General features: G+C 38.0%; 1 long non-coding RNA gene across 2 annotated transcripts; it reads right to left on the bottom strand.

Annotated features, from left to right (window-relative positions):
* Positions 1–440: 440 nt before the first annotated feature.
* Positions 441–12996, bottom strand: LOC136294940 (uncharacterized). 2 transcript variants are annotated; one of them, XR_010722543.1, is made up of 4 exons: positions 12914–12996; positions 5450–5609; positions 1916–1957; positions 441–967 (listed from the first exon to the last, which is right to left on the bottom strand). It is a non-coding gene; the product is annotated as an uncharacterized lncRNA (long non-coding RNA). The 2 variants fall into 2 exon arrangements; XR_010722542.1 differs by lacking the exon at positions 12914–12996 and adding an exon at positions 6106–6329.
* Between the last annotated feature and the right edge of the window lie 1426 nt (positions 12997–14422).

Genomic DNA, 14422 nt, shown 5'->3' with positions numbered 1-14422 from the left:
AATCCAGATAAAAAAAGAAACATTCAAGGTTTCTTGGAACAGTACATGATGGCAGCATAATGATATTCCTATTAAAAGAAAACTCCTAACCCCAAAAAGTTCCTGTTTCCACCATTTCAGGGTTCCTGAGGAGATCTCATAATGTTGCACCTACAATGTCAGACTGATTCCTTATCTGGTAGCATTCACACCTAACCAGTTTATCAAGGAAGGAGGGTCTGACCCACTTTTCTTAGATTTCCCATTGTCCCTAGTAAGGATTGCAGAATTTATGTTCTGAGACAGGATGAAAAGTCCAGAATTTCAGGAAGCCCAAACTCCTACAAATAACAGCTTAATGTGGTTGAATGGGTAAATTGATGACCTTCACATACAAATATTGAAATACTTAATGAGAAGAGACTCCAGGAGTAACAGGGAAGTTTCCAGTGCCTAGTTCATTATGTTCAAGAGAAATGCACGGGATGTTTTATTCTGAAATTTCCCTAAAGAAAAGAGCCAATATGATACTACAGCTGGCCAGTTTTACTCCACTGCCCATTCCCACTCAACTCAACCATCAAAACTAACATTTGTACATTTGAGAAGCCAATTTGTCTAATCTGATTCACACAAAATTAAGGAACATGAAACATCAGTCTTTCCCATTTCATACAGAACTTTGTATTGTAGACCCTCCTGTACCTAGTTTAGACCAACAATAAATTCTTTCCACTGCTCAAAGACATAGAACAGGATAATGCAAGGCAGTGGGAAAGAAGAACCATCCTGGATTGCAGGTTCCTTTCTAACAGTAGGCACGTCTGAGTAACTTTGAAAGTTTCAAGCATGAAGTCTCCAGCATCAGAAGTTACTGATGGAATCTTCCTGCACCATACATCTGTTGCCATCTGATCTGGTTGTCTGGGACAGACTCAGGAAGTAGTGCAAAAACACATGGCCCAAATATTTTTCAGAGCTGTTATCCCTAAAATATTACAAAGGAATTGTAGTTCAGTGAGATAAAGAAAACAAAAAAAAACAAAAACAAAAACAAAAACAAAAACAAAAACAAAAAAAAAAAAAAAAAAAACCAAAAAAAAACAAAAAAAAAGCTTTTTAAAGCCCGTTTTTTTTTTTTACCACCACAATTTGAGGAAGAAAATAGAAAATATAAAAGAGCTTACCATTATCTTCATAGATACATCATGTTCCCCAGCATCAGAATTAAAAAGGCATAATTTTTTGTGTTTATAACCTCTATCCTCATTTGCAGTAAGAATCTTACACATTCTTTAAAGAGATTTCACTTGGAATACTTACTTACCTTGCTATTTTGCTTTTATTTATTGTTATTACATACTTTATTCTATTCCTTCTATGAAAATAAATGGCAAAAGACTAACTCATTATACAGGGTTTCATAAAACTCTCACATTTCTTGGGAAAAAAATGGTTTATGCTAAGATTGCTACTGACAAGCACTTTTTTAATTGCTAGAAATGTATACACCAAGAATACAGTAGATCTTAGCACTGATATTGCTGCTGAGACTACAGTAATCTTCTCTGTATCAGAAGTCAGTGCCATAATTTTGTTCTCTAGAGGGTATGGGTTGATTAGGGCAGTCCCATTGTTTCATCTGAAGTCTTAGCAGATTAATACTTTCATTAGAGCATCAATTTGTCCCACTTTTCTTTTCGCTGCTCTTTGTGAGTGACACAGCCAAAGGAATGCACCTCTTTAAACTGTCATTCAGTCTAACTCCTCCTCTGCAATTATACTCGCATGCATAATACATCATAACAAATTGGATTTTGCAAAGAAGCAACAACAGAAATTACATTTGCTTGTGGCATAAGATAGAAACTGTTCTAATAGAGACAGAGGGGTGTGAGCAAGAGATAAAGAAATCTAATGACTTAAAACCACTTACAGAAAACAGTTGGCTTCTATTTTCCCAAGGTTTCTTCTTATTCTTTAGCATAAAGACCAATTGCAAAGGGGGAATGAAAGAAAAAAAAAAAAGAAATATTAAAACAAATTTAAAAGCTTTTCATTTATCAAAGGCTCTACAAAATTGTACAATATGTTTGTGGTTGTAGCAGAAAAGTTTGCTTCTGGCTTTAGAGGTTAAATATAACTGTCTTTCTTCAAGGAACAGTTTTTGTTTGAGTAAAAATTGTAACAGGGACAACATGAGGTAAAAAATCACATTGGACAAATATCTTCACCAGATCTCCTGGCTCGAATAGGGAACTTCCATTTTCCTTTGATGAGTAAAAGCTCCTCCCCTCTACACCAAACTCTGTGATGGTTTTCCAAGACTCTCTGAGTCTAGAAGACTCAGTGCCTGATTATTCCTCCTCCATGCATCTATTTGAAGTTACTGAAGAGAAGAGGCAATCCAGAATACCCTTCAAGTAGCTGACTGGAGCCAAAAACATATCCCCACTTCGCATGGGACTTCAAGACAGCAACCAGATCAGTTGTCAGCTCCAAAACCCTCAAAAAAAGCAAAATATTCATTTGGCAGAAAATCAGCAAAGAGTCCTTTGGTTTATAAAAGAATTTAGATGAAAGGAAGGAATGTTTCTAGTGGAACACTGAAATCCTTCTAATGTTTTAACTCTGAGATTGTTTGTATTTGTCTTCAAGATATCCTTCAAAATTTAAACCATGTTTTTTCCAAGCAATTTTTACTAACTTCAATTAATTTCAATTCTGTGGCAGGTGCTCCACTTCATTTGAAAAATAAAATGGGATAGAGGAGAAATCAGCTTTTCTGGGACTCTATCTTTGTCCTTCAAGTAATAAGGTGTGTTTGACTCAATATTTAGAAAAGAAAATTTTGTGGGTAAAATCTGAACATTTAATGTGGGAGTTCTTCAAACTTCAATAACATAGCAACAGACAGGTATGCAAGAAAAATAAAAGGAAAAGTCAGGAAATAAGTAATTGAAAATACAAAAGCCAAAGCACAACCCCTAAAAACAGTAAATAGTGTAATCGTAATGAAATTCAAAGCTTTTTTTAGCATGGACTTTATAATGACAGATATTCCCTGTAATGTTTCGCTTAGCTTGAGGATAGTAGCAGTGACACAGGTGGCAACCACATGCTGAGGCTGTAAGTGATCTAGATATAAGGGGTAACTGTGATAATTCATATGAGGTGGGAGTTTAGACAGTGAACATTTCAAAATACTCATGTTAGGAAGATGGAGCATATCTGTATAGATAAGGGATTTATTCTTATTCCCTGTAAAACTGTATAGATAAGGGATTTATTCTTATTCCCTGTAAAACTGTGTCCTACTAACTTTTACCTTAATGATGGATGATAGCTCCAGGACCCTTGCAAGTCCTCACAACAAGGAAGCATTATACTGCGAATTATGTGGAGAGCAGAAATTAGCAGCAAGATGACAATTTCTAGACTGATCTTAAAATAACCAGCTACCTTCTTTCCTATAATTAAGCCAAGAACTTCCTTCTCAATTAGACTGGCAGAAAATCCTGCTCAATGACACTGGCAGGTGGATATGTAGTTATTTCCAATAGTGTTAGTGTTTGTCACAGGGATAGAAATGAATTAGAGCTGGGAAATGGGAGAGCCTTATGTGAACAGGCAAGTTTGGCTGCCAGTTATTTAGGCTGTGTTGGCAGGCTGTTATCTGAGATACAACCACAGCCAAAACTGAGAAAAGTCCTATCCTTTCAGCACGTACTGTGTTCATCTACTCTTCTTATTAGGATGAGACATTTGGTTGCTTACACAATTATTATCATATTAGTGGCCATTTTCAAGTGCCCTTCAGCTACTCCTTTTCCCACACTAAAGCTGTAGAAACAAACAACTGGGATTTCACTGTGAATAAAATGAATATCTGTGGCGAATGATTAAAGAGCAGGCTCTGAGCACATTTCTGTATTTAGTATCTTCCTGTCACAACCTTTTGTTACAGTAAAAGTGCATTTGCTATAATAATCTTTGGCTTGCACATTTATTTTTATACTAATTATATGACTATATTGTTACACAGGTAATTGTGGGACTTGTCAATTAAATTCTCATTTCTGTTCAAGCTTGATGAGTCTGCTCTTAGAACCTTATGCACATGCACAGAAGAAGTCTGCCTCTTGTAAACTACACTTCACTTGATATATGCAGGTTTTTACAGTTTATCAGATATTATGTAGAAAAATTCCATTCTCCTCTTTTTTTTTTTTTTTTTTTTTTTTTTTTACAATGCAGTGTTGTATAAGAAGGCACTCTGTATTCATTTTTCAGACCATATTTTAAAGTTCATTTTTTAAACTTTAAAAATAATAATGAAAAACTCCCACTGGATTATGTCCAAAGATCATAATCAGGTCTGTACCTGGATGAGATTTTTTTAATCATTTTTCTCTTCTGTTGAAGTTAGAGAGCACATTTCATGGCACTAGTCCTTCTTGAGAAAAAGAAATTCATTACTAAGAGTAGGGCAAGCAGAGTACTTGCATGTTAACAGGTAATGCTGTCCACTACATAATAGGGAATTTCCCACAGGAAGAACTGTGCTGATGCTGACCTACTTTTTTTATGATTTTCACAGTAATCAATGTGTGCGACAGCATTACAGGTAATGATACCATTTAAAACAATATTTGTTAGATTTTTGACATTCCTTTGCATTATATGTGAATACAGTACAGCATTATGTAGTACAGAAAATAAAAGCATAAGTCCTTTCCCTTTGTCTAAATTAAACAGGAAGTTGACTAGCAGCAACAGGTGTTGAAAAATAAATAGCATTTAGAAAATTTCATCATTTAATAATTTAGGGTGTAATTAATAATACAGGAAAATTGATTAATTCTTTTTATGAGTTTTAGCCTACTGTGTCCTAAATACACGGAGGATCTGCCGTCAAAATCAAGGCAGGTCTAACAGTTCACCTCAATGACTTCTAAAACTTGCACATCAAACTTTATAAAATAATTCACACACTGATCTGGAGTAGTGGATACACAGGTTTGGCTTGAAAATTAAAGGCTAGAAAAGAAAGGGTATATTGGGTTGGCTCCCTAATTCACATGTCACATTATCCTGCACAGACTTTAATTGCCCACAGACTGCAAAAATTCTCCAACCGTTTCCTCATAAAATACAATATATTTTATAGATATTTGTTGGTCTCTACAGCAGGGGGAAAGTTAGTCTCAGAGGACTGGGAGGTCCAGTAACTTCCTTAAGTTTTAAGTACTTAATGAACCTTCTTGATGAAGCTAGAAATCTTGTGAGATCAAGCTTTTAGAAAACACCCAGTCCTGTCTATTTCTATCCAGACAAGGTGTGCCAAGACAGCAGTTTATATAATTAGATCCACGGTTGATTCACATTTTTTAAACTCATAGGGCACCCTTGAAATTTGCTTTGGAACAGAGAACTCAGTAATGGAAAGGACTCGAATCACACCTATTACCTTGTTACACTCAAAGGTGACACCCATTGAAAGGCCTTCCCAAATCCCAAGGGCTTCCATGCCCAGAGCTGCTGAATAATAACGTGTCTTCAGTCCTGGGATTTCATCACACATCACATCCTGCATTGCAACACCTGGATTCAGCATGGATCTTCCCTACCTTAAGAAAAACAGAAAAAAAATCACAGCCATAGAACTTTCCTGAGTGACACAATCAATTCATCATTGTAACAAGAACTATCATCCTAGTCTAGCTGTGGAGAATGGAAGCAGTGCCATGGTAGCAGGACTGAGGAGCCAAAGAACCGTGCTGCACACCAGGAGCACCAGAGCTGTGGGTGGAGGGTTAAAGGACAGAAACCCCTTTGATTTCTGGTATAACAGTTCATTCCAGTCAGCAATACAAACTGAGACTAGTTTCTTCCTTCTTCAAAGATTATTTCCCAGGTGTCACTGATAGGACCATCCTAAATATCCAATTCAATTCACCTTCATCAAGTGATAATCAAGATATACTTTAAAATGTTCAAAGATGAGAATGGACAAAACTTAACTGTAAATGTATTAAAGGATTGATACTATTCTAGACTTGAAAGAACCTTTATTACACCAGACCATGCCACTGAAATTGCTTAGAGATTGAAATGGATCTGTACCTGTAAATAGATGGAAGACATTCACCCTTATTGTACAAATGCATTCAGCAACAGTTTCTTGGATGGTATCTTGGTATCTTTTGAGAGAGGTGACAGGAGTACGCGGTTTTTAATTCTCAGACCATCACAACTACTGTTTTTTTGCTTCATTCATTTGTGGCATCCCACACTACTCCATTCTCTCCAGTCGTTTTCTATATTTCTCTCAATCACCAAGGGGAATTTGTCAGATCATCCAGAGTTGTATGTACTGATGATATTCAGCTCTTTCTATGTTTTACCACAACTCCAGTATACAAAGTGCCCAGATAAAATAAATTCATTTATAAAAACATCAGGCTGCATTTGAATCTAAAAAAGAGCACTTGAGGGGCAGGAAGAGGAATTACTAAGAATATGAAGAAAGGTGAATTCTTTGATTGAAAATGTGCACCAAATTAACCAGTTATATACATAACCTGAGAGTATATGGATTCCTTGATGCAATTAAATCACACAGCACTATCCATAAGCAGCAGTTTCTATTATCACTGATTGCTACGAGGTTCCATCCCATCTTGGCAGATGAAACCCAGCTTTTGGTTATTTACATGTCACCTCTCAGCTGGACTACAGCCATGTAGTTCCTGGGCATGAAGCCATCACACCTTAGGAAACTCCAATTAGTACAACATGCTGTAATACATGAGCTGCCCTGAGCAAATCTATCCTCTCTTACAGTGACTTCTTCTTGACTCCTAAAGCAAGGGAAAATCTCAGTTACCACTTTCAAGACAAACAATAGCCTGGGGCCAAGAGTTTTAGAAGACTAAATTAAATTTTGCTATCAACAACCTTAAAATACAACTTTACTCTTTCAGTGCCATAAAGCTCAGAAAGGGAGTTACGGCTTGTCTATATAGAAGACAGAACATACTCAATGATGAAAGATAGAAGTAAATTCAATGTGCACTTCTGTGATCATACAATATTTATTAAATACCTATTGTTACTAAAAAATGAAGAGAAGGGAAGAGAAGAGAAAAACAATCAACAAAAACAATAATGCTATCAAAATCATAGCTTCATGTGTTTCTGCCCCTAGGGAGAATATTTTGAGAATAAAAAAGAACACACAATAAGGAAATAAAATGATAAATATTGAACAGATGTTTCCTAATAATCTACTGAAAGGCATTCACACGAGATAAATGAGTGTCTATGTTGAGCTGAGAGCACGGAGTACCTGACTGTGAAGTCATGTTTCCAGTCATTTAGTTCTTTCTTTTCCTGCACATATCAAATTCGTGGTTTAAAAGGGACATTATTTTTTTTAATTGGCATATTCCTCACAAAGGAGAAGGTGCCAGTGTAGTGACAAAAGCTTCATTACTATCTACTAACCACTCCCTATCATCTTTCTGAGAAGAGCTCAGCTCTTTATGGTGGACAATTTCTGTCTTGAAACTGACACTGCTGCTGGCAATCTCAGATCACAGGCCATTGGACACTGGCACCTTCATTTTCTCTCCTTTGGTGATTTTCCCTCCCAGTGGGATGAGCAAACCTGTGATGGTGCCAGGCTGCTGCCTGGGCCACCTGCACTGCACCTGATGCTGTGCCCAGCCCAGGGCTGCTGTCTCCAGGGCCCTATCCAGCACCTTTCTAAAGCATTAACTCCAAAAGAAAGGGATTCCTACTGCAACTACAACACACAAGGAAATGATGCCAAGTCTATCAATGATGAGTGTTCTGCTTGCCATGTTGAAATTGTTTGTCCAGTTGTGCATATCCATAAATTAAGCAGCTGTTATTTTTTTTCCCCAGTTAAACACAGCCCTTACAATTTATAATAGGTCATTCACAAGTGTGTCTAATCTTTCTATCCTCACTAAACAAATGGCTAGATTCAGGCTTACAAACAAGGAGTCAGTTGTAGCACATTAATTGGAAAAAAAAAAACACGCAGGAAAAAAGCAGAAAAAAAAATTCTGTGGAGTTGTATTCTTAAAGGATTAGCACTGGGAAAATCTCCAGGCCAATAAACGAAAAAAGAACAAGTGTGTCCACACTCCAAACTTGATGGCAAAACTCCCTCTCTGCTATTTCAGGGGATAAGAGCAGCTTTTGTGTAATTAAAAATAACCACGCATTTGCACTTGCTAAACTGACCTCCAGACCCCATAAGTTTTTTTCAGTGAAGGCCATACAAAATGCTTTGTTAATTTGTCATCTCAGTATTCAGCTGGTATGCAGATTCCTGCAGACAGGTGAATCTTGTGTCATAGGTCATTAACCAGATATCCTCCCCCTCATGTACAAGAAAGCATGGCAATTGATCAACGATCCTTAAATCTTCTCGAAGTCACTGAACAGCAAGAGTTCAACTTTTCCTAGCAACTGAGAGGCTGAATTTTCTTACAAACAAACCATTATTCTGCCACTGCATTAAATAACTCAAAAGGAAACACTGGAATTCCATGTTGTGTGCAGAGTAACCTATCCTTTGAAAATATTTATTTCTTCCCTCCATTCCACTCCCCTACTTCTGTGGTGATGAAAGAACACAGCTAACCTTCATAACCTTGACACTGGTCTGCAGTAATTATCTTTTCTTATTCATATGAAATGTGATTTTCTGTGACTCTTAAATATGTCATCAGTCACATCTTTGTGCAAATAGTTCAACAGACAAGGACAAATGCAAAACATGTCAGCAAGAACAACCTCTCCAAACTGAATCCTCCAGTCCATGTGAGCTAGGGTCACTGAAGATTTAAGTAGAAAATGAAGAGTTGAGGATAAAGTAGTGAATAGACTTGGGTTGCTAAATTCAATCTCATCCTAGGGAAAAAGTCACTTAAGAGCAAAAAAGCAAGTTAGCCTCAGCTGTACCTCTTTATCACACTGGCAGTGTTGGAGGGTGAGACAGCAGTTATAGGACAAGAAACATTTCCAATCCTCATTTCATCTTTTGCCGTCAAGCTGAACTGGCAGAACTTACTCAGTATCTGTATTATTTAATATCCTGTTTGGTTTGGAAATCATTCATTCCATTGTTATGCAGTACTCCCCAGGGCACTGCCTGCTCCCTTCTTTGCAGTTTTGGAGTGAATCAGAGCTCTTTGAGACCACAGCAATTCAGGCAGGATGCAACGAAAAGCATAAGGAAGACTGGACAGGTCTCAGATTTCATACATGGTCTTGGTGTAGCTATTCTTAATGGATGAATTCTCACTCATAGGATTCCATGCCTCTCTAGGAGTATCAGATTTATTAAAAATGCCAAAGAGCTGCCATAAACTGAAAAGGCATTGGGGGAAAAAAATCATTCTCTAAAACTCAAAAAGTCAGTTTGGTGATATTTTCACCCAAGTCTGTTATTTTCACTGGCCTTACAGATGTAATGCTTTTTAATCTGCCAAAAACTTTGTCTCCTGCTGGGGAGAAATGGCACTTTTTTCTAAAGAAAAGAAAGGAAACAAAAAGAAAAGAAAAACCAAGACATTTTCTTAGAGATATTCTAGTGAAACTGTTGGTAGTCCTAGAGTTGGTGACAATTGTGTCTGAGAGAATAAAAGATCAGAAAAATTGCTGATAAAGTGCTAGATTGTTAGATGACATTTTTTTTCTTAAGTAAAAATATTAAACTATCTTTTAACTGACTTCAAGATATTAGGAAAAAAAAGAGTGAAGAAAGGATTCTGATCAGAGAAAATAGAGGACAAAGGCAACTTAATAAAGGTCTTCTCCATGAATCTCTTTTTCCGCAAATTGTCACTGTCTGTTTAGACTGCAAGGATGTCAAATGGGGATTGCTTCCTGCTGGAGCTGCTTCAGGGCCCTGGTAGGTCTGGGCACCACACCAACAACCACTTACTCTCACCACTCATCCTCTTCCACTCTGATAATCACAGCAGCAGGTTGATTATTGGGTTGTAAAATACAAGGGATTTAGTGCTGACTGCAGCACTGAGTGCCTCGTCAAATTCCTCACTGTAGATCATTTTCATAAAATTTGTCAAGGGTCTTGTCTGAATTGTATTTTCACATAGTTAATCCTCTGTCTGTACAGCAATCTGGCCCTGTGCTGCCTGCACTGCAGAACATGCCTGGGCTGACCTCCCTGCACCCCCTGCACATTCATCAGGATGCAACCGGCCCAGCCACCCACTTAGCAGGTCCTGACTAATACTGCCACAGGCACATGTGGACTGACCACAAAGAAAAGTAAAGACAGTGAGGAAATGAAAAAAAGTCTAGAAGAGGTAATATGAGATTACTGCTGACAGACTTCCCTGAAGTACACTCTGCAATGTGCAAGAATAGTCTGAGAAAGGAGTAAGACATATATCTGACTTCAGGCCCTGAACTTTGGCAGAGTTCACGGAAAAGTTCACTAGGAGCCAAGCTTAGCAGCATATGATAAGGATGAGTTAATAAAACGGAGAATGGATTTAACTGGTGCCCAGCAGTGGTAGTAGAGCAAGTTCTGACTACAAGAAAATGGAGTATTAAAACACAAGTTATCTGCTTGACCTTAATACTAGAGAGAGAAACTGCTCAATTTCCCCCATGCATTTTCTGGTCCATTTCAGTTCTTTTGTTGTATTTCTGTTTTCCTTTCTTTCTTTTTAATTACGGGTAATGAAACTCTTGCCACCTTTGATCCCACTTATGGCCATATTCAAGGTATTTAAGCCCTGCAATTAAAAAATAGGCATTTTTTTCATTCTTCCTCCAGTGCCTCACTACTCATATTGTTGAAAATGACCACAAATATCTGCCTAGAAATAGGGAAGAAATAGGGGCAGAACCAGGGAAAGATAGCACAAGAATGCATTGTGTTTCATCTTGATGGACAACAATGCTCTTCTTAGGTCATGTTTCCATAATGAAAATTAAATGCAGTGGAAAACAATGGAAGTATTTTGTAAAGGAAACAAAGATTATGTTATTCAAGTAGGAAAGGAAGTGGTACAGAAATAACTCAGGAGGAGAAAAGAAACAAAATGTCAAGAACTTCAACATTTATTTTTGGATGTGCCATAATTTTGTTTTTAATTAATAACTAGTAACTCCTCCCTAACAAACACTGTTTTCTTCAATACTCCCCTTCAAACACAGGCCATTTCCATTATGCATGCATTTCCCTAAGTATTTTTAAAGCAATAGTTTTCTTAGTAAGATGACTGATATGTGAAAAAAAAAGAACTTCCTGGGCAGCTGAACTGAGAAACAGGACTTTGTTCACTCTCACTAATGGATCAGCTGAGAGTCAAAAATCGGTGTCATTTTGTCTGAAGGAAGCCACTTAGTGAAATTCAGTGACGTTTTCAGGTGAATTCAACTATAGTTAATTGAAGTCTGTTATTTACAAAAGAACATTAAAACCTATTAGGTTTCTTGGCTCAAAAGCTGAGAGAAATGTATTAATACAAACATGGTTCAAAAGGTCTGAGAAATGTGTAAATACAGACCTTTGAACACAGACTATTTTTATTTCTGTAACGACATTAAGATGCCTGATGACCCAAATTCGAAAGCACTGCAGCATATAGTGTTTTATCCTGCAACACGGCCAAAGCCCTAACACCTTTTTTTTAACATGCATTTTAAATACTCTCCATAAAATTTGAAGTAATACCGGTTGTTGCAAGCTCTTGACAAGTAATATTTGTAAAAGTATGTTGAAATTCTTTCACAGGAAAAAGTTGCAGAAGACACCTTTATGCTCAAATTTATTCATTTTGCCTGATTTTAAAAAATGTCTGTTGTAGAAGTTTTGCACTGAAAATTATTAATTTGTCATCAGTTATCTACTTTATCATATTTCTAATATTTTGCTACATATTCACAAGCCCATTCTCATTTTTGAACTACAGGCATATTACTTCTGATAAAAATAAGATTATAATTTCACTTGAAATTAGGTGCATGTGAAATAATTGTAGTAACTTATAGGAGTGACACTCCAAACTTAAAGCATAATTACACTCAGGCTCCAGTACTTGAGTTTTTACCTCTCAATCTTGTTTCTAAGTATCCAAGAGGTGCACAGAGAAGAGAAGAAGAAGAAAAAAAAAATTCCTGTTTCTCATTTTCTGGAATTCAAAGTGTTTTGGTATGGCACTGTTGTACTGACAAAATACCTTAAGGAATATTTTATTTCTATTTAAAATGCAGTATTCTCTTTTTCTTCAGATAGAAGCTACTGAAAAAAAAACCCCAACAAAAAACCATATGGTAATAGTGAATGGTGAGCAATCACTCCCAGCCCCAGGCATTGTCTGTGTAATGCAGCAGGAGCCTGTGTTTAAGCACATCCTGATCGTCTGACACGCGCTGTACGAGCAGCGTCTATCATTGCTGTGCTGTCCTAGGGCCAAAGACTCTGAACTGCTGCCTTAACCCCCAAGCTATAATTTTTGAAGATCAGGATTGAAGTACAGTAAGTAGCAATGGGGAAAAGTAAAGATGCCGTTATCCTAGGAATTCATGACTGAGTTATTCCATCGCATCCTTTTCACAAACACTAAAAATTCCTTAAAAATACACAGAAGCCCCAAGAACAAAAAGGTGAGTGGGCCTTGGTTGCTGGCTGGGGTTAAACCACAATAATCCCAAGACTGAGAAGCCTGAAGGCTTGCAGCTTCTGGCACCTGGCTCCTTCTCCCCCTGCAGATTTTCAATTCCAAAATAGGTTCAGTTCCCTGGTAGCAGGCTAAGGGAAGAAGTCTTGTTGTTTTGAACAGCGTCACCACACCAACAGGATGCAGCAAGTGCCAAGTAGTGGGAGACCTGCTGCTGCAGGGAAAGGCACTCCTACCTGCCATCAAACTCGCAGTGCAGGCAGGTTTGTTGCTTACTGGAAGAAACAGAGCAGAGCAGGAGGGACCCAAGAGGCTGTGCAGTCCTTCCTTGGAGGTTTCCAAGGACCAGCTGAACATCCTGATCAGCCTTGTCTGACCTCCAGCTGGCCCTACTTTAAGCTTGCAGATGGACTAGAGACCTCATGAAGTTCCTTCCAACCTGAATTATTCTAAAATTCCATTAGGCCAGAACATATTGCTCAAATTACAGGCAAACTGTGTGATAGCATCTTCCCTCAGTTATAGAGGCATTAAATCATGTGAAAGAAAATGGAGTAAATTTATGCCAGTCATCAAGCGTAACTAGCTGAGAACAGAAGCTTGTACAAAAAAGAGGGAGATGGAGAGCAGTTCCTTCTCAAATCATATCAGTAAAATACATTTGCCTTGTTGTTTCAGGCCAGGAAAGTTCAGGTACTGCAAGAAATTTCATGGTCTAAAATACAGCTGGGGTTGTACATCAGCAACAAAATTCAGTATAAATATCTCCTTACACTAGTAAAGTCAGAATGAAAAGCAAGACCAACTCTTATAATTGTGGCAGTGCATTGCAACTGTGATACACAAGAGTAGAGGCAGAGATAGTGGCAGTTCTGCAGTTCCTCACCCAGCAGTAACAATCATTGATGTTATCCCTCACCTTTTACATCCAGCTTAACATATTCTCACTTCATTTTCCCCCTTCACAGAACCCTTGAATTACTCAAATACTTTACCACTGAACCTCAAGGAAGGAACATGGACACCACACAAAGACTTTCTAGACTCAGTTTTGAAACCTGCTCTGGGCTCATAGCCAGGAAGTGCTAAAGTGCTCTGTGGAATAAGGCCCCAAAGGGAGAGCTCGGGGTTGGCAAAGCCAGACCACACTGTGTCCCTTTCCCCTGCACACTGAGGGGAAGGCTGTGTATGCAGAGGACTTTGATGGATGACCAGGCTCACAAATCCCAGGTCTAGGGAGCAGCAAACAGAGGCACCTGGTGTCAGGGTCAGACCACTGCTCTTGATTTCTACCTGCCCTTTTTGCAACCTGCCACTATGTGCTAGGAGGGTCTAAAACATTTCCAAAGAGAGACGTAATATTTAAATGCCCTTTCCCCTGTGCTCTGCACTGGCATAAAGAAGCTGTGTTACGCCATCTAGAAGCAGTATCAATGATTTAAATGACCTCCTTTTGAGGATGAAACCACTTGATCTCCCTCTGCCTCCCTGATGTGAAATCCGCATTCCAGGCCCAGTTTCCCCTCTGGTGACTGAACAATATTTTAGACAAACTGCTTCAATGGCCAGACTGTTAATCAGGAAGGATAAACATTTACTCATTTTTGTTAGGAAACTGCTTTCCCTTCTCATGGAAACACGCTAAGAGCTGTCTGTCTGTAAAACTTACTGCAGCAGTGCACCCAAAGAAGATAACTGTAGCCCATTTCTTTTAAAAACGACTAATGTAGAGTTCTGTCCATGCA

The sequence above is a fragment of the Chamaea fasciata genome, unplaced genomic scaffold (assembly GCF_029207755.1).
Source record: "Chamaea fasciata isolate MVZ Bird 193981 ecotype frontalis unplaced genomic scaffold, bChaFas1.0.hap1 SCAF_10, whole genome shotgun sequence".
NCBI lineage: Eukaryota > Metazoa > Chordata > Aves > Passeriformes > Sylviidae > Chamaea > Chamaea fasciata.
This window is presented reverse-complemented; position numbering and strand designations above follow the sequence as displayed.